The 25889-nt window shown below is 47.4% G+C and overlaps 1 protein-coding gene across 20 annotated transcripts in view; it reads left to right on the top strand.

Annotated features, from left to right (window-relative positions):
- The window catches only part of LOC129514487 (low-density lipoprotein receptor class A domain-containing protein 4-like), a 387588-nt gene that overhangs the window by 319447 nt on the left and 42252 nt on the right, over positions 1-25889 (top strand). The gene's annotated exons all lie outside the window — the stretch shown is intronic.

Below are 25889 nucleotides of genomic sequence, written 5' to 3'. Positions count from 1 at the left end.
TGAGCTAGTTGGGACCCACAACTATGGCTCTCCCAACAAAGAAACTCCAGGTCTGTGTGGAATAAAGGACAGCAGTGAGCCTCGTCCCGAGTTTCCTGCATGCAACCTGTGGGACTTAGGAAAGTTCCCTAAGAGTTTTGATCCTATTTCCTGACTTCTACAATGGCTATGATATGTCACGTGACCTTTGGGGGTGGGGGATAAAACTCAGTTTCCAGATCTTACTGTCTCAGGGAATATCTCAAGCAGATATTCAGGACCCTGCACTGTAGCTGTTCGTCAGGTTCTCTATTTGAAAGGTGTTCAGATTTTTTTATCTGAAATGAACAGCTAAAATTATTTTGGGAGACAGTATGTCAATAATTAGTCTTATTTTACCCTTTTTAAGATGGGCTTCTGTTACTGTGTCTTACTGTTCTTTACTCTTCTTAGAGCACTACCCAGTTACTTTTCCTCGGGTCATACAATTTGGAATCTTGAAAATTTCTCAATGATAGATGCAACTTTACTGCTCCTTACGATTTTGCACTTGTGATTAAATTTTTGAGTGCCATTTTTATATTGGAGTAAATGAGATAATTAAGAGATTTTTCAAGAAGGAGAAATATATGAGAAAATAAATGGTTTCTGCCGTGTGATTAAACACTGCAGCTGAGACACTTGATGAGCAGAGGAGTTATGTTGTTTGTTGGAAGGGTACTTCATCATCATGAGTGGTGTCCTGATTACAGCTCAAGAATCATGTTCAGAGAAATCAAGAATGTGAGGACACCCATTCACAAGCACGTGCACTGAAACTTACCTTTATTTGAGGAAGGAAGATCAGGCTTTAAATATACATTTCTTTACTTTAGTGATAACGGTGCAAGGAGGATGCACTATGAATCTGAAATTAAGTTTGGGAAGCTGAACCTGAAATTTTTTCTGATTATGTAATCCTCCTGTAATTATAAATAATTATTGTATTATTATACTAGAGAAAAACACCAAGGATGTCTAACAATGAGTAATAGTAGGAAAGAAAAAAAAATGGAAAGTCTAAAATATCCAATAAGAATCCTGTAGCTCCTCAGTTTTACTCACCCATCTGACATCAGAGACCTTCTTTCCCTTGGAATCACAGAGTGACTGAGAACTTTGGGGTTAAGTGGGTTCAGGCCTCCAAACCATGGTTTCATCTCTCTCTCTCTCTCTCTCTTTTTTAAGATTTTATTTATTTATTCATGAGAGGTACAGAGAGAGAGGCAGAGACACAGGCAGAGGGAGAAGCAGGCTCCCTGCGGGGATCCCTAAGCCCTATACCAGGACTCTGGGCTCATGACCTGAGTCTAAGGCCCATGATCAACTACTGAGCCCTCCCCCCCAGGTGGCCCAGGTTTCATCTCTTTTTAAAAGATGTGTCTTTGGGCACGTTGCTTAATGTCTCTAAGCTTCCATTTCTGCATCTGTTAAAAGGTGATAATCTATCCACTTTGTAGGCGTCAGAAGAGTACATGACAACTAGGCTGTATTTGGTCCAGGGGCTGTCAAGGTCATCATCATCCTGGACCCCTGAGGCCCAGATGGGCCACCTCGAGACTTTGTAACTCTCAGCAAGCTCTGCTGACCTGAACCGTCAAACCTGACCTTGTCCCTTTTCTCCACCCCCTTACCTAGGGCCTTTCTTTTTCAAATTTATTTTTAGTGAATTTCAGCTCTAAAAAAAACAACTTTCAGGAAAGACTGTTGATAGGACATTGATGAACTTAGAAGACATGCTAGTTGTGGGTTGTCCCCTGCCCTCCTCCCACCCCAGGAATCTCTGTTCTTCCCAGGCTGTGCCCTCATATGTGATCTGAAGTAGGGAAGTGACATGCTAACTTTTGGAAACATGGAGCTGCCAAGTTTCCTCTGCTGCATACTTAAAATAGATCAGACCGAGAAGGGAAGGTAAAACTTGAACCAACTGTTACCCTCTATATTGAGACTTTTGCTTGATCTAGTGTAACTAGAACAGTTCTTTGTTAGGAGAGGAAGAGACTTAACCCTCCGTTTCCCCTTTCTGACTACGTGGGGCCTTACCCTCCATGTACCCACAGCTTTACCAGGTCTTCTCACTTTATTTATTTTGTTTTAGTAAAAGGACACTTCTATCATTGGGGATGACAGCCATCTTTCAGAGGTTTTCGGAATACCTGATGATGATCTTGGTAACGTGAGCACGTTCTCAACACCTAATAAATCTTTAAACCAAAAATCCATAGAGCATTTTTTTAGGTTGGTAGTTAAATCCAGTTTAATTTTGGGCAGGTGGTGGGGCACCCCAGATGAAAACCTGTGCAGCCCCTGCCTGCGGATGCTAGTAGGAAGGGCGGGTAGATTCTGGGTGGTTGGACTATGGGTCAACTTAGTTATTATTGGTTAGTGAGTGTCGAGTGTCCTGACTCTCAAAAATCTGTTCACGCAAGAATGGCTTTCGAGATACATGCTACAAGGAAGGAAGTAAAAGAGAGCTAGCTTTCTCATTTAGGGATAGGTAAGTCGATGGAAATGACATTTTCGGTGGCTTTTCCATGTTAGTTTTTTCAGCTGAACCGAAGTGTAGGGTACGGAGCTACCTTATAGAGCCCTTGACGGCATTGACGTCAGCAGGGCAGCAGGGATGGATGCTCATGCCTACTGGGCTGATAAACAGAAGGATCCATGGTTCTCATAATGCCTGGCCCCGTGGCTGGTGACAAAGCCACGAAACAGATCTCTCTTCTCAAGGATCTCTAAGCAGACGGCCTTTCAAGACCCTCAATAAGTCTGAGTGTGGCCTAAGTCCTCATAGCCAGATCATAGCCAGCCCGTTTTCAAGCCACCAGGTCTCTCCCATCCCTATGCTTTCCGTTGGTAGTTAAAGAAATTCGACCCTCTCCCCCCAAAAGCAGTAGCGTTCTGGGTTAGAAAGTGGCTGTTTTTCTAGTATCCTCTTTGGAAGCAAGAGTAAGTTGTCGTGCCTGAAGGTAAATCACACATCTCTGGCAGTTTTCCCTCCTGTCTGTAAACCAAGGCCAGCCGCTGTGCTGCCTGCCTCTGGGTTAGGATTGCTGCTCTTTCTCTGATAAGACCTGCGGGATCGGTGCTCTGAGATCCTTGTCCTCACCTGCTGTCCTCGGTTTTTGTGTTCCTGAGAATGTAAACAGTTTATTTATATGCTCCCATTTTTTTCAAAAACACACACGCACACACAAAAAAAACCAAACCTAAAACCTTCTTGGGAACTAGGTCAGTGTTTACCTGCAGCAAGTAAATGGACCCTGACGGGCCCCAGCGACCTTTCGCCTGCTCCTGCTGTCTCTTCCCTCTCTTCACCGCCTGCCTCCCGTTTCTCCTGATTTGGCAGTTTGCCTGGAAACCATTCCTTCTTTCATTACAGTAGCACCATCCAATCGTCCAACCTTCCCTCACTAACTTTCCGGTAGCTTGTGTGGTCAGAGTCCAGGCGCGTGTTATTCCTTAGGCTTGGCATGACTTAGGTTTGACTCTCCCGAATCCTCTGAAGAGTTCTTGTTCTCTGTGCCTCTGCCCACACAATCCCCCTACAAAAAAAAAAAAAAGAAAGGAAAGAAAGAAGAAGAAAGAAGAAGAAAGAAGAAAAGAGAAAGAGAAAGAGAAAGGAGACGTGTTAGAAGCGAGGCTCAGCCGGTGGGACTTTGTAGTGAAACTTGCTCCATGCACGTCAGCCATGCCTGTATTACTACTTTGGAACATGGACTGTCTCACCCTTTATGTCCTTGCCTGAAAAGTAAAGGCAATGGAATCTCATGTTATGATTGGAGCTCAAAGTCTTAATGTAAAACGAAGACCTACCACCCAAGAAATAGGCTTTCTGGTTCCACAATTCTCCGTAAAATATATCCCAGAGGGCTTTGTACATCTCCGAGGGCTTCTGTAACGCACGGTCCTTCAGGTCTCCCAGTTGCCTACTAATAAAGGGGAAGGCCAGGGGCACCCAGGCCCGGGCCACAGAGGAGCACTGAGCTCTCTGTGCACCGGGCTGCAGTCAGGGCCGCGGCAGCACCGTGAGGACAGGGCGCAGCCCCCCCAGGAGCCACACAGGAGGGACCACCGTCCTGGCACCTGGTCTGGGGCCTGCGCCTGTGGGGGGGAGGCGGCCCAGCTGCACTGAGACTCTCCTCCTTGCTCCCCTGTCCTCCCTCGTCAACAGGCACACGAACAAAAGGGATGACGCTGCGGGGTCGTGCAGTGAGCGGAACCCTTCTCGGCTGGAGGCAAGAGACGGTTGCACTCACTGAAGCGCAATTCTATACCCAGCCGTAGTTTTGTGTGAAGAGAGGAAACGTGGTCCTTTCCATTCTCACTGCTCCTTGGATGGAGCTCCTCTGTGCTTGTCGGGTCACGCAGTTCACCTGGAGCCCCAAAGGGTTTGTGTCTGTACCAAGGGAAGAGTTCCATCAGTGTTGGTCAGAAGAGACTTGGGTGCCATCATATACAGCATCAGAAAAAAAAAAAAAAAGCTTTGGGTGCTGCACTCCGACCTGTCGATCATTTCATTCATTCGGCAAACCTGTGTTTGGATTTTCTCCACCACAAGCTCTGCTCAATGGGGCTACAGACACAGCTCCACGGTCCTGCCCCAGCAGCACGGCACCTGGGAGGGAGGGACAGGTATCTTAGGCCAGGGCTCTAGTAGGCATACCCACTTGGCAGCTAAGACTAGGGGGCCTCAGGACGGGAGCTCTAGTCAGTGTAGAAGCGATAGGATAGGCCCTTGAACAAGGTGGGGTGCGGCTACTTGCTTCCCTGTCTCTGAAAACAGTACTAGAGTGGAGGCCAACATTTGTCTTCGGCTTGGTGTGATGGGCTTGTGTTTCCTTGTATTCTCAATACAACAGTCGTTCCTGGCATGCTTCTTAGGTATTGAATGATGATGGATATGTCTTGGTCCCGTGACAGTAACCACGGTGGTACTCTGGTCTTACATAGACTGTCCTTGCCACGTGAATCTCCTTCACCAAAATAAAAATTAAAAAAAAAAGGGAAGATTTTTTAAAATGTGTTTTGTTTTGCTTTTTTATTTATACGCATCTGCCTCAAAGGATATGCAAGTGTCACGGAAAGGGAGGAGTACTTAGATTTACTGAATGTTTGCTGTGTGCTAGGTACGTGCTGCAGATTTGGTTAGTTCGGCATCCCTCTGAAGAGTGTTGCTGGACCCACGGAACTGCAGACAACACTCAAGCCCAGAGTCACGCGGCTGATGAGGAGAAGCTAGGCGGAAACCAAGCCCACACCTGGTCCGTATTCCACAAGGGAAGGAGTGCTGCTAACACTTCTCATAGTTTTTCCTGTTTGGGGTTCACTGACCTTTTTACTCATCTCAGGTCGTTAGTTTGGTTTGTCTGGGTCAGGATTAACCATTCCCCGCATCATGCAGCTTCACTGTTTTAGCAATGATGTTCCCTCCTGTGGGTACAGTCGGCCCTTAAGAATGCAGCTAAGATGAGAACCCTAAAGGAAGAAAAGTATGCACCCTATAGAGTCCTACTTCAGAGGTATCTGAATTGCTTGGAATTCCTGGGGTAAATGGGTTGAAAATGGACATGAGGCCTTTTTACCTATTCGGGCTTAGTGGCTTAGAAGCTCTTATAGCTAATTTTGCTCAGGTTCGTAGTTATCCAGAAGTGGAACTGCACACTTGGCCATCCCCGGAGGGCCTGCTCACAGAAACACGGTCTTCCTCTGGCATTGCAGGAGCCCTGAAGAATTTATGCTTTTGCAGGAGACCCAACTACCTAAATAAGAATGAAAACTCTCAAACTCTATACAGCTTTTAGAAGCCTTTTTTCTCAGCATTGAAATTTTCTGAAGATTTGAGACTATTAACCACTAAACCAAGAATTTTCTCTGGGCTCATTTTTCTCTTTCTCCTGAATGCAAATGAATTTCCTCTGCTGGTTTCTAATTCATCTTACTGATCATAGTTGTTATGTCAGTAGAGAAAGTTCTCCCTTTAAAATAGAACTATGAGACCTTTTTTTTTTTTGCCAAGATATTAGAATATTTGCTTATTTTCAAATTAGATTAACAAAATGATAACTGCTGCTTTGGAACTCTGTCTTGAAAATGTCTTGGTTTCTTGGAGATACGTAGTTGTTTACTGCAATTAGAATGCTATGAATTTGCTATTATATTGGGTATAATTCCTACTAGGAATTGTGAGCAACAGACATCTGACAATAGAGCTTTAAAACCACAAGCATTGTTTCCTTCACATTAAAAACAGTTCTGGGTGAGTCTCTCATGTTCGGTCTCCATTTCTGATATTTCCCACTCATTTTCTCTCCTTTCCCCTTTATTCCCTTTCACTATTTTTTATATTCCCCAAATGGATGAGACCATATAATGTTTGTCCTTCTCCGACTGACTTATTTCACTCAGCATCACACCCTCCAGTTCCATCCATGTCGAAGCAAATGGTGGGTATTTGTCGTTTCTAATGGCTGAGGAATATTCCATTGTGTACATAGACCATGAACTATGGGTGGTGGAAGGAGAGGTGGGCGGGGGGTGGGGGTGACTGGGTGACAGGCACTGAGGAGGGCACTTGATGGGATGAGCACTGCGTGTTATTCTATATGTTGGCAAATTGAACACCAATAAAATTAAATTTATATTAAAAAATAATAAAAAATAAAAAATAAAAATAAAAGAAGCAAATAAAAAAAAAAACAGTTCTGGATCAAGGTAGCATGGGGCTGGTAGCGTGGTGGAGTGACTCCATGAAGTCCTTCGGGACCCAGGGTCTATTCTCTCTTCCAGCTCCATCTCCCACCCCCCAGCACTTAGCTTCCAACTTCGAGGTTGCTTCATGGTCTAGGATTGCTGCTGGAACACCACCCACGACACCCATATTGTAGGCTGCACCATGGAGGAAGAACAGAGCCTACAGTGATGCTCACTTCTTTCCTTTAAAGATCCTTCCTAGAAGTCCTACAAAACGCATCTGTGAAGATCTCATGGCCAGGTCATCATAGGGCCATACCTGGCTGTCAGGAGAGGCTGGGTATTGCCCCCCTCTTGCTAAAGAGGAAGGGGAGGGAAGAATTACAGCTGGAGAGGGTCATGCGACATCAGGACATGAGACCTTAATCATGATTCAGGGTTCCCAGGTTGTAGTAGACAGAGCATGGGTTTGGAGCCAGTTAGGTCTGATTTTGGAAAAAAAAAAAATTATAGGACGATAAGAGAAGTGATTCAGTATTAGGGCTTTATTGTCTTGAATGCCCATTTTAGGTAATGCCTTTGATTTAGGGAGCCTGGCACATAGTAGAAGCTCAAGTGTCCTCTTCCCTCCTCCCTGCTGGTGGAACCTGCGCCTCCTGCTGCTCAGCCCCAGAAGCTACTTTCCCACCATTTGCTTCGACGTGGATGGAACTGGAGGGTATTATGCTGAGTGAAATAAGTCAATTGGAGAAGGACAAACATTATTTGGTCTCATTCATTTGGGGAATATAAATAATAGTGAAAGGGAATAGAAGGGAAGGGAGAAGAAATGGGTAGGAAATATCAGAAAGGGAGACAGAACATAAAGACTCCTAACTCTGGGAAACGAACTAGGGGTGGTGGAAGGGGAGGAGGGCAGGGGGTGGGGGTGAATGGGTGACAGGCACTCAGGGGGGCACTTGACAGGATGAGCACTGGGTGTTATTCTGTATGTTGGCAAATTGAACACCAATAAAAAATAAATTTATAAAAATAAAAAAGAAGAAAGAAAGAAAGAAAGAAAAAAGAAGAAAGAAGAAAGAAAGAAGCTACTTTCCCGTCCCTCTGTCCTCTCATGGCCACCGCCCCTCCTTCCGGCCCAGGGCCCGGACTCTGGCCTGAAATGCTAGCTCAGTGATAAAGCCGAGCTATCAAAGGAGTAAAACCATTGCACTCGTGTTTCCATAGAACAAGTGCTCATCAGTTTCAGGACGAGTCAATTATAATCGAGTTTTGGGAACCAGTCTAATCTGTAAGTGGGACTCCGCTTGTGTTCACCTTATTTTAAAAATCTCTTTGATGTCTTTCAGAAAAGAAATACTTTTTAAGTCTCTTGTGTTGATGATTAGCGTTCCTTAGAGCTAATTCCTCTTTTGATAATAACTGATACTTGTACCAACAATTTGGTTGAATCTTATTGAATCCCCCCCCCCCCCCCCCCGGGAAGAAAAGAGGAGTATTTATTTTTATTTGTTTTCTTTCTTATGCATAAGTGAGGCAAGACAGCTGATCTCCATCCCAATGAAGCTGCAGGACTGAGGCAGCGTATTTTGGTGGAGGTGAGGGTTGTATTTTATTTTGCAGGGTATTTTTTTTTTATTCTTTTGAAAAGATCATTAAGCCCTTGAAGGACAGTCTCAATCTAACTGAAGGAAAGGTAAAAGGCTGTGATAGAAGATGACATTTTGGTTTGCTCCGCAAGCTGACCCTCATAATACTTTGTGTCAGAAACAAAGGAATTACAGACATATGACCATTCGGGAGGGTCTGCACAGTAGGAAGCAGAAGTCTGGCAGTGCGTGTGTGCGTGAGCGAGCGTGAGCGACTGTGAGCCCTACCCCGGGTATCGGGTCTTCTCAAAATGCCACTACATGGTCCAGGATGAAATGACCTTGTCCTGCAGCTTTTTACTCAGCCTGCTGCCAAACGGGAGCCCAGACATCAGCTATCCTAGGAGCCAGGGAGAAGCAAAGACTTCCGTGAGAATGGGAGAGTTCACAGCACCCCCAGGGCTGGGCCAGGCACCTTCCTACCTACCGGGCGGTAAAGCAAGGCAGGGGTCTGGCAGCAAGGCAGTGGCATGGCCTTGGCCAAGCGACGTCTTAGTTGGGTATTTAACGAGTGGAGAAATGCCACTGACCAGCATAGCTCTGGGTAAATTTAAAGGCATGCTCTTGACTTTGCACTTGGAGAGGTGAACGGGGTCGGGCAGGTCTCCTGCGTCTGCCGGGACTGCTTTGACGTGAGCAGCACCCTGGAGACCATAAGGTGTGGTCTTGGGCTGCCTTTTGTAAGTGTGGAGTTAGGAAGCGTGTCCTCTCTCTCCTCCAGAGAGATGTCAAAAGCTGAGAAGCACTGGATTCAAACAGAGCTCCTCCAAGGACCTATCTACGTAGAGCACAGAAGCTGAGCACGACCCCATAAAGCAAGTGCCATCCCTGCCGCCCGCAGCCCCCCATGCACGGGGCCGCCAAGAAGCCACACATCCTCCATGCCCGCTCTGCGCCCACTGCTGTCCCTGGCAGCCAGAGAGATGAGCCCTGAGTTTAATCTTTGTCAGAATCACAGAAAACGTGTTCTTCTAAAATCGTAGGTGATCTTTGTGGGTAGTTTCAGGTTGCCAGATACTGTGCACAAGCCACTGTTGCTCAGAATTCTGAACAAAAATTAGGACGGTTGTTCATAAACTGGAATTAATTCATTAATCATTGCTAAGATGGATGAAGAAGATACAGGATTCATTTTTTAGACCGGGTCAGTGTTTTAACTGTTTGGGAGTATAGTGAAAAAGGTTTAGTTACGGTGTTTTTTTTTAGAGATATATTTATTTTAGAGACAGAGCACAAGGGCACCGTGGGAGAGGGAGAGAGATGCCTAAGCAGACTCCGTTCGGAGTGCAGAGCTTGACCCGGGTCAACACTGTAACCCTGAGATTGCAGCCTGGGCCAAAACCGAGCATTGGACGCTTAACCAACTGTGACACGCAGGTGCCCCCAAAAGTTAGTTTTTTATGATGGATTTCAAGTATCAGAAGAAATGAGCCCCCGTCACATCCTCCCGCTGGCTACCCTCTGAGCCGACTGCCGCTCTGTCGTCAGCTCCTGTGACCTGATTGAGGATGTGAATGTAGACAACGGTGCTTGCGGGCCTGGGACTGGAAGGGAAGGGGAGTCAGAGAGCCCTTCAGCCTTTTGGCTCACTTTCGCATTTGCCTTAGAGGATCCTGCAGCCCTTGTCAAGAGGCTCTCCCGGTCCCTTGCTGTGCTTCAGTGCACGGGGAGTAAGAACCCCCAGCAGGAAGGCAGAGAAGGGAATGATCAGTGGGAGCAAAGTTGACACACCTAAGAGTCGTTTCAGGATTTCTAAGTCACGCCTCTTGCTACTGTTTCTCAGCGCCCAGAGTTTAGCGTCTTTTCCCGAAGTTAGGGCCGCTAAATCTTCTACCGGCTGGTGGTGTTTTGGAGGTAGCCTGTTTGTTCAGCGAGAAGTGACCATCGTCACACGAGCCCTCACAATGGGGAATCTTTCACCAATGCCAGAGGTGAGTGTTCTCCTTGAAGGACTTGCATTTCCCCCGTGCTAACAGTAGGACGAACGGTACAAAACAGCACAAACAGGCCCCGGTGAAGCCCGGGATGCATGTGTGATTGCCCGATGGACAGAGCTGCTCCTTCCTGCACTGGTGCCTAGTACAGGACCCTGGGAAGTACACTGTTCGGTCATGAAGGAATTGCTGCTTTCAAAGTTTTGTTTCACGGTGATTCCCCTATTAAGTTTTCCTCAGATTTTCCATAGAAACCTTGGGCATACCCTGGGCTAAAGTGAGGTCACAAGGATAGATGTAAGTTGCTTACAATCCGTGTACGTAAAGCAACATAAACATCGGATTGGAACTCATTTTCAATAGGGCAGGAGTGTAATAGTTACTTGGTGGAAGGGGTGTTGTCAGAGGAGCCAACTCGGAGCGAGAGACCGATGACTCATCCAGTGTCCCGTGTTTAGGACTTTCTCAGCTAATGAAGGTGAGACCACAGGTTTAGATCTTCTGCAGGAAAGAGAAGCCAGATATCTTACAGTTGACATGCTCCGTCTCATGTCCTCATGGCAATATCTCCCAGTTAGGAACTTCTTGAAGAAGAAGCCACACCTTCTCCAGACGGACGTCTATACTCAGTTTGGAGTCCGTGGGCTCCATGCAAAGTCTTGGCTGGAGACCCTTTGGCCTGTTGATGAGAAGACATCGAGGTGAGCTTCAGCTCTGACCACCTAGCAGACATGACCCCCTTCTGTCACCTGTGACACTCACTTCTCTGCTTTGACGAGTACGAGAGCTGTAAGATGGCCAGATTTGCAACACTCCATCTGACTACTATCAAATTTAATAACGGCTCTTCTGTTGTCTGCTCTGTCTGCCTGTTACCTGATTACTTTTGTAGTAATTATAAAGTCTCCAAGGACAAAAGCAGAGCGTGGCTGGACTACAGCCCTTGGGTGAAGCCAGCTGTGGCAGCGCGGCTCCGGTGCTGTCCCCGGCCCAGGTCGGGTGGCTGGTGTCTCCACCGTCCACGGGCTGCTGCAGAGCCTTGTAACGTGTGAGCCATCTGCCTGGGCATCTCCCTCACCGTAGCACCGACTCCTCTGGGACAGGAACTGTGTTGTCTTCGTCTTTGTTCCCCACCCTGCATCTGGTACCGAAGCTCTCTCTGGTAGCCAGAGATGTCTACCATGCAAGGTGTGCAGAGCTGCCAGGTGGTCTGGCTTATCCCTCACACTTTCCCATCTCAGGGCTCATAGTCCTGAGCATCCTGGGCATCGATGCTGATACATCAGCATCGGACCACGTCTTCGGCTCGGCCCTCTGAAATGCCAGAACTCAGAAGAGGGCCCCATTGTGGCAGGTGTTCTCAGACCCTCCTCACAGACGATCGTGAAGTCTTAGAAATGAAGACCTCCATGCTGCTCTTGACGCAGACCCTACTGGGTTCCAAACAGTAGCCAAAAAGGTTAAGAATCCGGAGCTTGAAGCTTGTGTTTCTAGTGGAGTATTTGCATTAGAAGCCCTTCCCTTTTTGTTTCTTGCCCCCTACAACACCTCCTTCAAGCACAAATCTTTTTTAGAAGGAAGAGGTATGATGTATCATCCCATTTGTCCCCTTCCCCAGCTGAGTCATTGATTATACATTTCAAAAAAGGAAAACTCCCAGAAATACAAAGGAAACATTTAAAGGGAGGTCTTTGGGGGAGGATATTTTGTCCCCTGCAAGTTGCTACAGGTGTCAAGACAGTAGATTCCTCGTCCCCAAGTCCTTGCCTCGTTGATAGCCCATCATTTTAATGTTCACCAGGTCACATTTTGATATTCTGTTTTTAAACCTTCCTGATTGGGATTAAAAGTTATTTTAACTAAGGATATGAGTTGGATGATCAGTACTGTCTAGAGTTAGTCAAGACCTCATCCTCTTTTGATTTAACAGACGGGATTTACTCCTCTGTCCATGGCAGTCTCCCAGGTCCTTCGTCCAAGCTTCACGATTTGTTGGGAGAGAAAGAGAAGACACCTGATGAGTTCGTCATTATCGAAGGCAGCAGCAAGAGGATATACAGAGGGACATGCGGTGTCAAGTGAAGGATGCCCGCAACTTGGCATTGGAGTCTCCGGGGGGAGGCCCGCGGGAGGGCCTTGAGCACTGCTTAGGTCGCAGCAAGGACCCGGCTTTAAAAGAATTGTCAACCTTAAGCAGAACAATATGTCGTTTTCCGTGGAAAGGAATCCGTAGCATCAATTTTAAAAATACCATTGGATGTCTTGACCTGACATTTAACAAATAAGTTCTGTGTCTAATATCCTGGCGGTGGCATTTTTGGTTCGCTTTGTGGTTTAGCGTTTTTTCTTAAGTGTCTGAATTTACATGAAACCAGATTCCTATTTCTGCAAGTCTTCAACCTGTGCAATTTGAAGCAGATACGGTAGTAAACACAAACAGGATTCATGGCGGGAAGGTGAACTCTTGGGCATGCTGTTCCATGCCTGCGTTGGCTGGAAAGAAATCCGATTACTTTGGGAAATGAGACTGATATTTCGATGGTTGTGTAATGGACAAAAAAGAAAGAAAAAAAGAAAGAAAGAAAGGAAAAGCATGCTCACCAGCCTCTGAGAACTGGGACTTAACTACTCTGCAGTTGTAGTACTGAGTCTCGGAGGGGCTGCAGGGGGACACCTAGCGATGCCAGTGAGAAGCTTTTGCTCAGCCGAGGCCCGTCTTTTTAATGTGGTAAGTTAGAAATAGGACCAGAGTGAGTTAGGATTCTGTGGATTGTCCTTAGAAAAAAAAAGCAACTTGAGAGGAAACATAAGAAGTGAAGACCTTCTTATTCTCTAAAATCTAAAATGTGAATCCTTTCAACTTTTTTTTAAGAATAAATTTATTTTTTATTGGTGGTCAATTTGCCAACATACAGCATAACACCCAGTGCTCATCCTGTCAAGTGCCCCCCTCAGGGCCCGTCACCCAGTCACCCCCACCCCCCGCCCACCTCCCCTTCCACCACCCCTAGTTCATTTCCCAGAGTTAGGAGTCTCTCAGGTTCTGTCTCCCTTTCTGATATTTCCTACCCATTTATTCTCCCTTCCCTTCTATTCCCTTTCACTATTATTTATATTCCCCAAATGAATGAGAATTCTTTCAACTTTTGAGAAAAATCCTGAAAGAACATAAGAAGTGAAGATCTCCTTATTCTCTAAAATAGAAAATGTGAATTCTTTCAACTTTTGAGAAAAATCCTGAAAGGAAACATAAGAAGTGAAGATCTCCTTATTCTCTAAAGTCTAAAATGTGAATTATTTCTTAGTGATAGTGAGGGAAAGAGAGAGAGTGGAAGAAGAAGGGGGCTGTTGTGTGCAGTATCCCTGGGGGTACGTGAGTCCTCCTCCGTGAATAAGTGGAACCTTAATAAGGAAGACTCCTGGCTGCACATCAGTCGCAAGTTGATTTGCTGTGTGCTAGTTCTAATAGAGCTTGGCTATGTGAGGCGTACTTCTTGAGCAAACAAAATCAGGTTACCTGAAAGTGGATTCCCCTCCTTTCCAGGTGAAAAAGGGAGTAAGGACTTAGCATAGTTTCACTCTGGAATTTTTATTTGCTCCTGATTCATGGCTAGCTGGATGGGCTTCCATTGTGACCCCTAGAGTTGAGCTACAACTTTTATCGATCTACCTTTAAAGATATCAGCTTTTAATTATGGTTAAATTTTTATCTGTGTGTTTAAAGGTCAAAATTGCATATCTGCATACCTTCCGCATTCAGATGAGGTTGGGATGAGAGTGAGGAGAGGGAGGTCAGGGCTTTTTTTGCTCCTTTTTCGGCGGGACAAGAGATCAAGTGGGGGGATCCATCTCTAATGGCCTGTGGTTCTTGGCCTTTGCGAGTGTAATGCAGGCCAACCACTCTTGCCTCAGGAAAATGCAAATACACCGAGCTTCACATAGAATAATGGGGTCTGCATACCCCTGAAGCCCATCATGGATTCTCAGTTTAAAGCTCCTGCTGTAAACTCAGTTAGGTGCTATTTTTTTTTTCTAATTTTATTTATTCATGAGAGGCAGAGACCCAGGCAGAGGGAGAAGCAGGCTCCCTGCAGGGAGCCCGACACGGGACTTGATCCCAGACCCCAGGATCACGCCCCGAGCTGCAGGCAGACGCCCAACCACTGAGCCACCCCAGGGATCCCCAATTAGGTGCTAGTTTTTAAATAAAGCAATCGGCTGCATCACCTTTTTGATAAATGATTACGTTGCTTTTATTTTCTACCTTTAATAGCTGTGTATCCTCCTGTGGAACACCTTGAAAAAGCAGATAAACTAGTCTAAGACCCTGCTTGTCCCGGGAGGTGACAATGACTGGCTGGTCTCGCCTTGTGACCTGCCAGACGCCCGTGCGTATCATCGCCGCCACCATCTCCTTCACTGCCCTTCTCCAAATAGGGTTTGCCGCATGTGATGCCGGAGAATGAGCCGGAGGGGACATAGAGGAGGGAAGACACGCACATTAGTATTGATCTTCAAAGGAAGAAGGCACCGATCCCCTTGGGAAGTGACAGTGACACACAGTGTTTGCGGACCCGTGTCGCAGATCATGAAAGTAGCTGACTGGGGTGCGGATGCCAGCTAATTAACTGACTGCGGTCTTTTTAGCTTGGAGCCACTTTTGGGTTTTGGTGGGATGAACCAAGCGGAAATACGGTGAGGATACGTACCAGAGATCAAAATAGAACCCGTGAAAACACAGTGGCCGGTTTAGACGTCGTCTGGCTCTTTTGAGTTGAGGATCACAGTGGACCCCAAGTCGCTACGAGTTAGTGATACAATGGTGTGTGTTTAAAATGATGACGGTGATTTATGAATTGAGAGATATCCAGAAAAAATACTCAAAAAAAAGTCATTATTGAGTCATAGTCATTTGATTTTTTTTTTTTAATGTGTAGTCGTCTCCTGCCTAGAGCATGTGCTGCAGTTACCTATGGATTATAAAGACTTTGCGAGGCCTCCTGGGCACCCGCCCACCATTTGTGATACATTTTTTTTTTCTATAGAAAAATGGGTGCCCAGTTCCAAATGCTTCCGTGGGCATCTGTAGAAGGCAGTCTGTCTGTACGGCATCGGGGCCGTACGTACGTGGCCGGAGCCGACTTGCCCTCCGTGCCACAGGCCGTTAGTGGAGCCAGTGCTGGACACCGCGGGCGGCGAGGTCGCAACAAGGGTTCCCTTCCCGTCCCCTGGTTTGCCACACGTTAGCTGTAAACGAATGTACAGTGTCAATGCTGCGCTTCTCATACATTCTTGGCTCAGAAAGGTCTCATTTCCCCTGGGCCCTTCCTCGGGATGACTTTAGGAGCCTCAGCTCCTGGCCGTGAGGTGCTCCTCACCAGACCCCAGGACCTTGAGTGCCCTGTCGCCCATGTGCCCGCACAGCTCTGTGCATCTGTGCCCCGTTCCTTGGCTCAGTCTCCTGCAAGCTTCTCCAGCCTCCCCTGTCGCTGGGGCTCTCCGTGCCTGAGGGTGCAATGGCGTCCCCGCTTGTGGAGTTCTCCGGGGTCCCCCAGATGGCCTAGGAGGGTCCTCGGCGGGGGTCAGCTGCTGCTGGCAAGGATGCTCTTGGATAAGCTTAGACGACAACAGGAACGGGACTTCAGCTGTCGAGAGGACCCTTCGGGAACCTGGGGATGGCCAGCCCTGGGGTAGCTTAACGGGGACACGTTGTGCCCATCTCTGAACCTCTCCTGGCATCAAGCACCCTTCACCTCGTCTCCTGATTGACTGGATCAGGTCCTGGGGGGCGGGGGTCTTGTCGGGCTCAGGACCCAGGAATGGTTGCCGAGGCTCTTCCATTTTCCTGGCTTCTGAAACCCTAAGATGCCCTTCAACGAACCACAGCTCTCCTTCCAAGGGAGCCCTCGGCAGAGGGAAGCAGCCCCCCTTACCTGTTACAAGCCCACATTTTATTTTATTTTATTTTATTATTTTATGTTATTTTATTGTATTGTATTTATTTTGTTTTATGTTATTTTATGTTATTTTACGTTATTTTATTTTATTTATTTTATTTTCTTATTTTCACCGTTTATGTAACAGCGCCCGTCTTTCCGTTCCGAGACGGGCTCTGCACGACGCGCTTCTGCTGAGCCGCCCTCCCTGCGGGGCCGCGTTCCGGGCCTTGGTCTCCCTCGTCTCCCTGGTGAGCTGTGGGCCGCGGCCGAGGCAATCCTAGCAGCTGAGCCGCCTGCGCTGTCTTCCCAGGTGGACTCGCTGTGGCCCTGACCCTGGGGCCTGAAGGAGGAGCTCACCTGGCCCTGGGGCCTGAAGGAGGAGCTCGCCTACAGTAGAAAGAAGCCAGACCTCATGCAGCTGGGGGATGGCATCTGAGCACTGGCTCAGTGTTGTCTACCAGTCACTCCCTGTTCATCCTTTTCTAAAGTTGGTCCAGCAATTTGAACCCAGTAATTTTGGTTCTATGGGTTCCATTGGCTCCCAAACAGGTACCCGGTGGTTAAAAGCAGACAGTGCAGGCCGTGGCGGCGGGTGTGGACTGGCCGGGGCCCAGGCCTCCCCGCACCACTGGCATCGAGCACCTGGCTCCACGCTTGTGCATGGGTGCGTGTGCATCTCGTGTGCATGTAGGTGCACGCGTGTGCATGTGCATGGCGGGGGGTGAGTGGGGGCGGATCACGGCGTCACCAGTTCAGAACTTCCTTAAGGACTTACTCCCCCCCGAACAGAGCGTGGCCGTGCTCACTGGCCGCGCATCTCTCGGCCTCATGCCCGCCACCCGTGTCTGCATCCAGCCTCGATGCACTCCCTGCCCAGGAGCTCGCTTGCTTGCACCGTTCTCTTAGCCTGTCCCCCAGCACAGGGGACAGCGTACGCCATGGCTCATATCCGAGGCTTACAGCTGCCCGAGAGCGGGCCGTCCGCCGCCCACATACGCAGTGGCTACTCGCGGTACCATCACGGAGGCCCAGACACACGCACGACCCAAGACCTCAAAGTACCTCCTTTGTATGCTCTCAGCTTTTTCTAAAAATGAAGCGGGTAGAGTCAAGAATGTGGGCCTCCATCTGCTGGTGATGGTCCGGGGTACAGAGGGGACGGCCCTCAGCGAAGGGTGCGCACAGCCCGGGGCCAGGCCCACGACTGCCCTGCTGACCTCAGGTGCTGGCCTGGCAAGGGCGCGGCTCGGGCGCTGCCTTTCAGATGCTTGGGATGTGCTTAGCGGTTCCAGGAAAGTGGCTGGGGAGCCCAAGTAACCGAGGGAAATGGCAAGTTTTGTTAGAGTCCCAAAAACAGTGGTTTGGCCCCTGAGCTATTTGGGGAGACATTTTATCACCAGATTCAACTGAGAAACGAAATTTTAAGAGACATTGTTATTTATCCAAAGATACGCAGAGGAAGAAACTAGAGGACTTGACCACTTTTTTTTTTTTTAAGATTTTATTTATTTATTCATGAGAGACACAGAGAGGCAGAGACACAGGCAGAGGGAGAAGCAGGCTTCCTGTGGGGACCCGATGCAGGACTCGATCCCGGGACCCCGGGGTCATGGCCTGGGCCGGAGGCGGACGCTCCACCGCCAAGCCCCCGGGGCTTGACCACTATTAGTGAGCAAATGTGGTTTCCGCCCATTTACTGACTTAACAAGTAGTTGCGGGTGCCCAGCTCATGGAGCACCACCGAGTCACGCAGGTGCCTCCCCCGAGGAGGGAGCTGCTGCCCCGCGGCCTGGGCGGCGGAGCTTGGTCACCTCTCTCTGGCTCTGCCGGCCGCCTTCTCGGGGCCCCTCCACGCTTCTGCTTAATAAATGTCCTGTCCGGTGAAGAGAATTGAAGCTGCGATCCCTTTACGCCGCCCTCCAGCCACCAGGAGCCCTGGATACGCGCGTCCTCCTCGGCCAGCGGCTCCCGCCTTGCACCTGTGTCTGTGCGTGATCTGCCGGCTTCTCCCTGTGCCCCGCTCGTGCGGGCATCCCCTCTTCCCTGGGGGCCTGCTGGGCCCGTCCACCCGCCTCCTGCCTCCCCGCATCCATTTCCCACAAGGCCCATTTTCCATAAAAACTCAGTTGATCGGAAGGCCCCCCTGGGTCACATAAGTCCACCCTCCTCAGTAGCCCCACCCCCCCACACCGGACCCCGAGTCCACGCCTACCTCGTTTAGCCTCTTGGTCATAATGCCCTGGCCGGGCCACAAGGCTTCCAGCAGCCCCAGATAGACCACGCTCCTTGCCATCTTGAAGCCTTTGAAGTCTCTCTCTTTGGGTGGTGAGGGGGAGGGAGGCTGCCGAAGTGACCTCGCCTCCCACCTGGTCCTCATGGACTCTGGACCGGCGGTTACACAGTGCCACTTCTAGTTCTGTGTGATTTAGGATAAATTTAAGGTAAGAGCGTGTAGTGGGGAAGAAAGTGAAGAACATCCCTGAGGGCAATGTTGCAGCAAGTGCCTTCAGATGCGCCCCCTGGTCCACCATCCAACCAAGGGACGGACCAATCGTAGTGTTTGTCCAAATCGTAGAGTTCCCAAAACACCGTAGTTTGGCCCCTGAGGGTCAATCGTCGTGTTTGTCCAAATCCCTTAGAGCTTTCCTTCCAAATGGAGTGATCAGCTTCCAGTGTAAACTTCTCTGGTCTGGGCATCAGGCTTCGTGCTGGGCCCGACGGCACGCAAGCATCCTGCCTACGTGGCCTCTTAGACGGTCCCCGGCCTCTGTTGTGCCGCCTGCTGAGACACCAGGTAACAGGACGGAGCTTGTCTCACACACGACTGAGCTGACAAGTAGGGCAGTGAAATAGGTTCAGTGAAAAGGCAAATACAGACAAGGCTCCTTCTCTGGCTGGAATAAGAACAAGTCTCGTATATGTCTGGCCTCAGCGCCTGTGGTCAGACGCACTCAACGTGATGCCCGTCGCACGCAGACAGCCTGAGTCCCGGATGCCCACCTGTCTCGTCAGTCTGTCAGCCTTGCTGCAGAGAGAGCAGGAGTTGCTCGCAGGGTCTCACTCCTCACGCGTCCGCAGCAAACCTGTTACCAGCTCCTCGTGGTGGCTTGAATGCCCAAGCTGCGTGAATTGGTGGCCTCTGGTGGTAAATAGCAATGCCTTCGGAGCTCTGTTTTTATAAGGGGTCTTTTTAAAGCCTCCGATGCTGAGGCGCGGAGAGGGGACAAGGAGTGGGTTGTCCCTGGCCACAGGGACTAGCAGCTCCGTCCAAGTGAAGGGGGTCTGCACGTGCTAATGAGCAAGAAGCTTCATTTCGATGATTAGTAATTTTGGCAACAGAACTTCTGCCCCAGATTGGATTAAGCCTCTGTACAGACTTGCTCTTCCAGGAGATTATCTTTCAAAAGCACATGTGGTCTCCGTCCCCCGTTGGAGCCCATTAGGAAGATTAAAACATTTAATTTTATTTTTTATTTATTTATTTTTTAAAACGTTTAATTTTAGTGATGAATTTTACCGATGCAGGCAACTGCTCGCTCTCCCAGGTTCTCTCCACATGTAAGCACAATCGCTACATCAACTAAAATATCTGTTATTTAACTCAGACTGGTGCTAAATTGTGTGGAGATTGCAGATCCCTGGTAATATATTACAGAATAAGAAGCCCCGTGTTGGAAGACAAATATCTCGACGCTGAACCAAGCCAATGGGACGGATCAGCTAGATGAGCTGAAGGTCTGCTCGTACCCGTAAACCTGCTTCCTCCCAAAGGGACTTGCTCTCCAGACCCTCGGATTTCCCCGGCTTCTTCCCTTCGAAAAGCCAACAGAAAATATTTCGTGGCGTACAAGCCAGCTAAAACCCAAATAGGCCATGGATTAAAGTGAATGAAAGCTGAGAGTGTGGCACAATCACTAAGGCTAAAATTGCAGATTCATTTTCATGAATTCAACTCATTTCAGAGTTGAAAAAAAAGTGCCTAGTGAAGAATAGAAGCCACGAAGGGCTTGAGTCACAGGGTTTTGTCTTCCTCCCAAGCAGCCAAATGGGTCGGACGATGGCAGCAGTTGTCCCATTGAAAGGAACAACAATAAAAAATAAATTTATAAAAATAAATAAATAAATAAATAAATAAATAAATAAATAAATAAATAAATAAAATTTTCTTACTGAGGACAGCATTCAAGAAATGACACCAAGCAAATTAAAAATACTATGACAAGTTGAGAGAGCTCTCAAAATAAAGTAATTTTAGTACTTAAAAAAAAAAAGAAAGAAAAAAGAAAAAAAGAAAGGAAAGCCTCAGAGCCCCAGGACACACAGACCAGCTCCCTCCCCTCCCCTCTGTCCTTCTCCTTTCCTCCTTCCCTACCCAAATATTAAGCAGTATCTCATTCCTTGAGTTTCCTTGTTTGATTTCTTTTCTTTTTTTTCTTTTGAAAGAGGATCACTTGAGTTCAGACAAAGCAGACAATGCAAAGTAACGAGAGGAAATAAGAACATCAGGTAAGGAGAATCATTTTCCAAACCTAGAATGTAGAGAAAAATAGTTGTTTCATTTGAATGTTCTAAAACCTAAAGATTTCAAGTAGGAAGTTCACAGAACGGCTTCTGAGAAGAAAAGTTTTAATTTTTCCGGAATGTTCTCCAGTTGCATATTATGTACTCACCTGCATGAAGAAGCCAGGGCAGGAAGCTTGCGGGATTTATCTGCTAGGGCTTAATAGATGGATGATCTTATATCCTTCATATACGACAACAAAAAAAAAACTACGTAACGTAGTTCTATGAAAATATCATGAGATGTATTAGAATAATTACTAAAGATGAACTGGCCAGTTGCTTTAACTAAAATGCAATTATGAGAATTAAAGTAAAAAGCTGCTTCGCCCTCCTTCCATGCATTATTTATCTTTACCTCCTCCAGCACCTAAATGCCCTCTTGACCTCAGTTTTTCTGTGACATTCATGTGGTTTTTGAAATGATATAAAGAGGAACTTGGCTCTATTCAACCAGAGAAACATGGTGTGTATGTGTGTGTGTGTGCAGTGTGTTCACAAGTAGAGCTTTCTATTGATCATTAATATCTTTTGACTCAATATTCCCTTTTAAAATTCACCATTAATTAACATGGCTTTAAGTTCTAGATGCTCCATTACAGATAAAAGTGAATGCTGAGTCAAAATGGAAATGGAGGAAACTCAAAATACAGAATGGTCCACATGTTTACCTTTGTCTCTGGAATTCTTGAAGAAATCAGACCTGCATGTAAAATGAGCAGAAAGGAGAGACGTCAGAGAGAGAAGGAGTCGATTCAGTTACAATATTAATTTGAAATAATGGATTGCTAAAAAAATAATAATAATAAGTAAAACTATATCAAAAAGAGGCCCTGCACAGGGAAAATAGGGGAAGGCTGTCTTGCATCGGCAAGGGCTTCCCTGAGGCCCTCTGCTCGCAGATGGCATCAGTTCTCTCTGTGGTCTCGTTGCAAGTCAGACTGCGTGCAACGAGATGGTGACTTTACAAGAGTCTCTTTAAGAAAATTGTTTCCCCCAAAAAAAATTTAAAAAAAATTTTAAATTAAAAAAAAATAAAATTGTTTCCCATTATACAGTTTTTTCTGAATAGGTCAGTTGGAGATACTGTACGGGCTTTCTGATTCTCTGTTTATTTACAACACACCTACATACTCAACACACACGTGTTCACAAACACTAAGATACTCAGTACTGCTGTTCAATCTGCACCAGTCTGGGTGCCTAGAAATGTAGGGTGGACCCGCATGTGTAGGTGTCCCTGTAGTGTTATACTTCCCCTAACCAAAAAGACAAAAGCGGTTGCCAGTCCAGTTATGGGAAAGACCTGGGGAGATCTGATTGCCTAGGAACCTGGCAATATCAAAACATTTTATGTGTTTTCATTTTCTTCTTGGAGATTTTAATCGTTTTTTAAAGATTTTACTTATTTATTCCGAGAGAGAGAGAGAGAGGCAGAGACACAGGCAGAGGGAGAAGCAGGCTCCATGTGGGGAGCCTGACGTGGGACTCGATCTCGGGTCTCCAGGATCGTGCCCTGGGCTGCAGGCGACGCTAAACTGCTGCACCACCTGAACCACCTGGGCTGCCCCTTCTTGGAGATTTTAGCCTTGAAATGCCACCCCTTCCCTAGGTCAGTAGTTGTCAAACTCTAGCATGCATTACAGTCTCATGGCATGCTCTTTTCTGAGCTCCAGAAAACCCAGATTCTTGGCGTCACCCCCAGGGATTCTGGTCCAGTAGATTTGAGATGGGCCTGAAAATTCACATTCCTAATGGGTTCCCAGGGGATGCTCATGCTGATGCTGTTGCTGTGGGAGCCACACTTTCTGAGAACCACTGTCCTGGGCATCCATTCCAGAGTTCCGTCTGTGGTCTCGTGCTCACACATTTTGCATGTATTTATTTAGTGCTCACCAGGTACCAAGCACTGTGCTAGATGCATGGGACATGCATGGCAAGATGAGAACACTGGCCTGGCCTTTATTGAGAGCAGACAACTGTTCACCATCCTTCGCGGAAAAACCCACATCCAGGGATCAGTTGAAGACTAGTTGGGGCACCCGGTGGCTCGGTCAGTTAGGAGTTGCCTTCGGCTCAGGTCATGATCTCGGGGTCCTGGGATCGAGCCCCGCTCAGTGGGAAGTCTGCTTCTCCCTCTCCCTCTGCTGCTCCCCCTGCTTGTGTGTGCTCTCTCACTGTCTTCCTCACTCTCTCTCTCACTCTCTGTCAAAAAAATAAAATATGTTTTTTAAAAGCTGAAGAATGGGACGCCTGAGTGGCTCAGCGGTTGAGCATCTGCCTTCCACTCAGGGTGTGACCCGGGATCTGGGATCCAGTCCCACATCGGGCTCCTTGTGGGGAGCCTGCTTCTCCCTCTGCCTGTGTCTCTCCCTCTCTTTCTCTCTCTGTGTCTCTCATGAATAAATAAATAAAATCTATAAATAAATAAATAAATAAATAAATAAATAAATAAATAAATAAATGTTGAAGACCTGGTAATTCCTGGGTCTGTGTTGAGTTTACAGGACACAAAAGGGAAACCACTTGCAAGTACTTCCCCTTTCCCCTGCCTCGTTCCAGTAGACAGGTGATGTAAGGTTTGGCATAACCTCTTTCTTGGAGGGCTGGACGTTGTACGGATTCGTAGGGCCTTGGTTCCTTCCTAGGGCCACTGCCCAGTCAGTTGCGCCGTGGGGTCATTTTTCTCCAATACTGAGAAACTGTTGTGTATGACCAAGCGTTCCCTCCTTCATAATCCTGTTTAGTCCCATCAAATCCTTTTCTACTTATTTAGCTATATAGTGTCTGCAAAAAACCAAGGTCACTTTCAACCTTGAAAATTTAGCCCCCAAATAACTGAATAATGATAGCTGACCTTGGACTCTGCCATATAGTTTGGATGGCTGTCCTTTAAGTTACCACTAATTTCTTTATTTTAGACTCAAGAACACCTCATATCGGGATGCCTGGGTGGCTCAGCGGTTAAGCATCTGCCTTCAGCTCTGGGCATGATCCTGGAGTCTGGGGATCGAGTCCTGCATCGGGCTCCCTGCATGGAGCCTGCTTCTCCCTCTGCCTGTGTCTCTGCCTCTCTCTCTGTCTCTCTCATGAATAAATAAATAAAATCTTTAAAAAATTAAAAAAAAAAAGAATACCTCATATCTGGAATCCAGAAAGCTTTTCTGTAAGTTGCACCATCTTCCAGGCTCCTGAGGAAGACACAGTCCAACATCATTCATCATGAAATAATATTTTCACAAGAATTATTCACCTGTCATCTCATCTAACTGACACATTGAGGAGCTTTATGGAAATACTGAGAAAACACAGACTCATTCCTGCTTGAGGTTGAGGCCCCGGTGACATTGACACTACGAGTGGTGTCGCCATGTTTGGGGATGCACCTGTGCCTTCTCTCTCACCCCTGGCAGATGTTTCCTTTTTTATTCCCCATTTGAACATCATCTTGAATTTCTTTGCTCTAAGTGAACTAGCTGGACCTTTTTACATAGGGATTTTATAGATAAAATAGTTTCTGAGGCTAGGAAACACCTGTGTGTTGATTTCATTCTCTGAAAATTTTTGGATTGTTATCCTTTATTTTTTTTTAGGAGAATATTAAAAGAAATTCATAGGGACGCGTGGCTCAGCAGTTGAGCATCTCCCTCTGACCCAGGGTGTGATCCCCGATCAGGGGCTCGAGTCGCACATCGGGCTCCCTCCCTGCATGGAGCCTGCGTCTCCCTCTGCCTGTGTCTTTGCCTCTCTCTGTGTGTCTCTCATGAAAAAATAAATAAAATCTTTTAAAAAAATAAAAGAAATTCACAAATGGGGCTTCATAAGGAATATATTTTCAAATTTATCATCAAAATAATGCATTATTTTACAATGTCAGTTACTCCCCTTGCCTTAGAATTTTTTTTTTTTTTGAAAGGCATAATGTATCTGGGTGTTTTAACCTTGCCAGGTAAAGAAACAAAAGGCACATTTTTATCCCTGTGGTTCAGTTTGCAGCAGACTCACCTGGTTTTTTCCTTAAGCAGCTTCAATTTTGGAAGACATCCCTTAGGCCTCCTTCCTCTGCTCTTAGGACTGAGTGCTTCTGTGCTCTCAACATGATGTGACAAAAAATAGATGATCAAAAAAAAAAAAAAAAAGAATAGACGATCACCTCTGGTTCCTTGGAAGTGTCCTGACCCTATTTTAGAGGAAATGCTCTCGTAATCGCAGAGTCCTGCGGCATCGGTTTGATGTCTTGTGGTGCCCTCGTTCAGCTGTGTGTGCCCAGGAAGCTCAGTTAAGTCACCCATCACCCTTTCCTTTTTTTATCTCTCTTCTCTTTTATTGTTCGTACCTTCCTCTGGAATATTTTTATAATCTATGGTAGGAGAAAGACAGCGAAATACTGGCTGGAAGCCGCCGCATACCCACCCTCCACTCGGGTATTGTCGTCAGGTGGCGGCCCGTGAGGTCTGGAACAGGAGCTCGGCCTCCGTGACACACTCAGCTTCATCCGGAGAGACTTGGGGGCCTTGTTTTTGTTGGCAAGTTCTCGGTAGGGACCCAGAAAGACCTTGCAGGAACTGTATTTGTATTTTTTTACATTTTAACCGGAGTTTTTGCCGCGGTCGCTGCTGTGATGTTTCTCTTGAGGACGGTTGTGCCGGCGCAGCCACACCTGCCCCCCGCGCCCCAGAAGTCCAGGAAGACTTGAGTCCAGGTGGCGGCACAGGTGGCAGGGGTGCTGGTCGCGGGCTCTGTTTAATGGAGGCTGTGGTTCCGGCCCTGGCTCCGCGCCCCTGGCCTAGCTTGTGCCCCGTGGGGTCGTCACGTCAAGGGTTGCCGCGACCCGACGGGCCCGGACAGCTGCTCTGATCAGACCGCACGTGGCGAATCAGAGAGAAAGGAAAAGTCAAAGGGAGGGAAGAGGCTTGGGGAGGGAAGAAGGGGGTGGAGAAAAGGAAAGTTTCTTTCAGAATCAAGGGTTCTCGGGTGGGCTGAGGGCAAGGGGTAGAGGGGGAAAGTAGCAGGAGGGCTGGAGGGCACAGGGCCAAAGCCCTAAGTGCTTGGGGTACTGGGCCCTCCCTGCAGTGATAAGACACGAAGCAAACCGG

This window comes from Nyctereutes procyonoides, unplaced genomic scaffold (assembly GCF_905146905.1).
Source record: "Nyctereutes procyonoides isolate TBG_1078 unplaced genomic scaffold, NYPRO_anot_genome, whole genome shotgun sequence".
NCBI classification, from domain to species: domain Eukaryota; kingdom Metazoa; phylum Chordata; class Mammalia; order Carnivora; family Canidae; genus Nyctereutes; species Nyctereutes procyonoides.
This window is presented reverse-complemented; position numbering and strand designations above follow the sequence as displayed.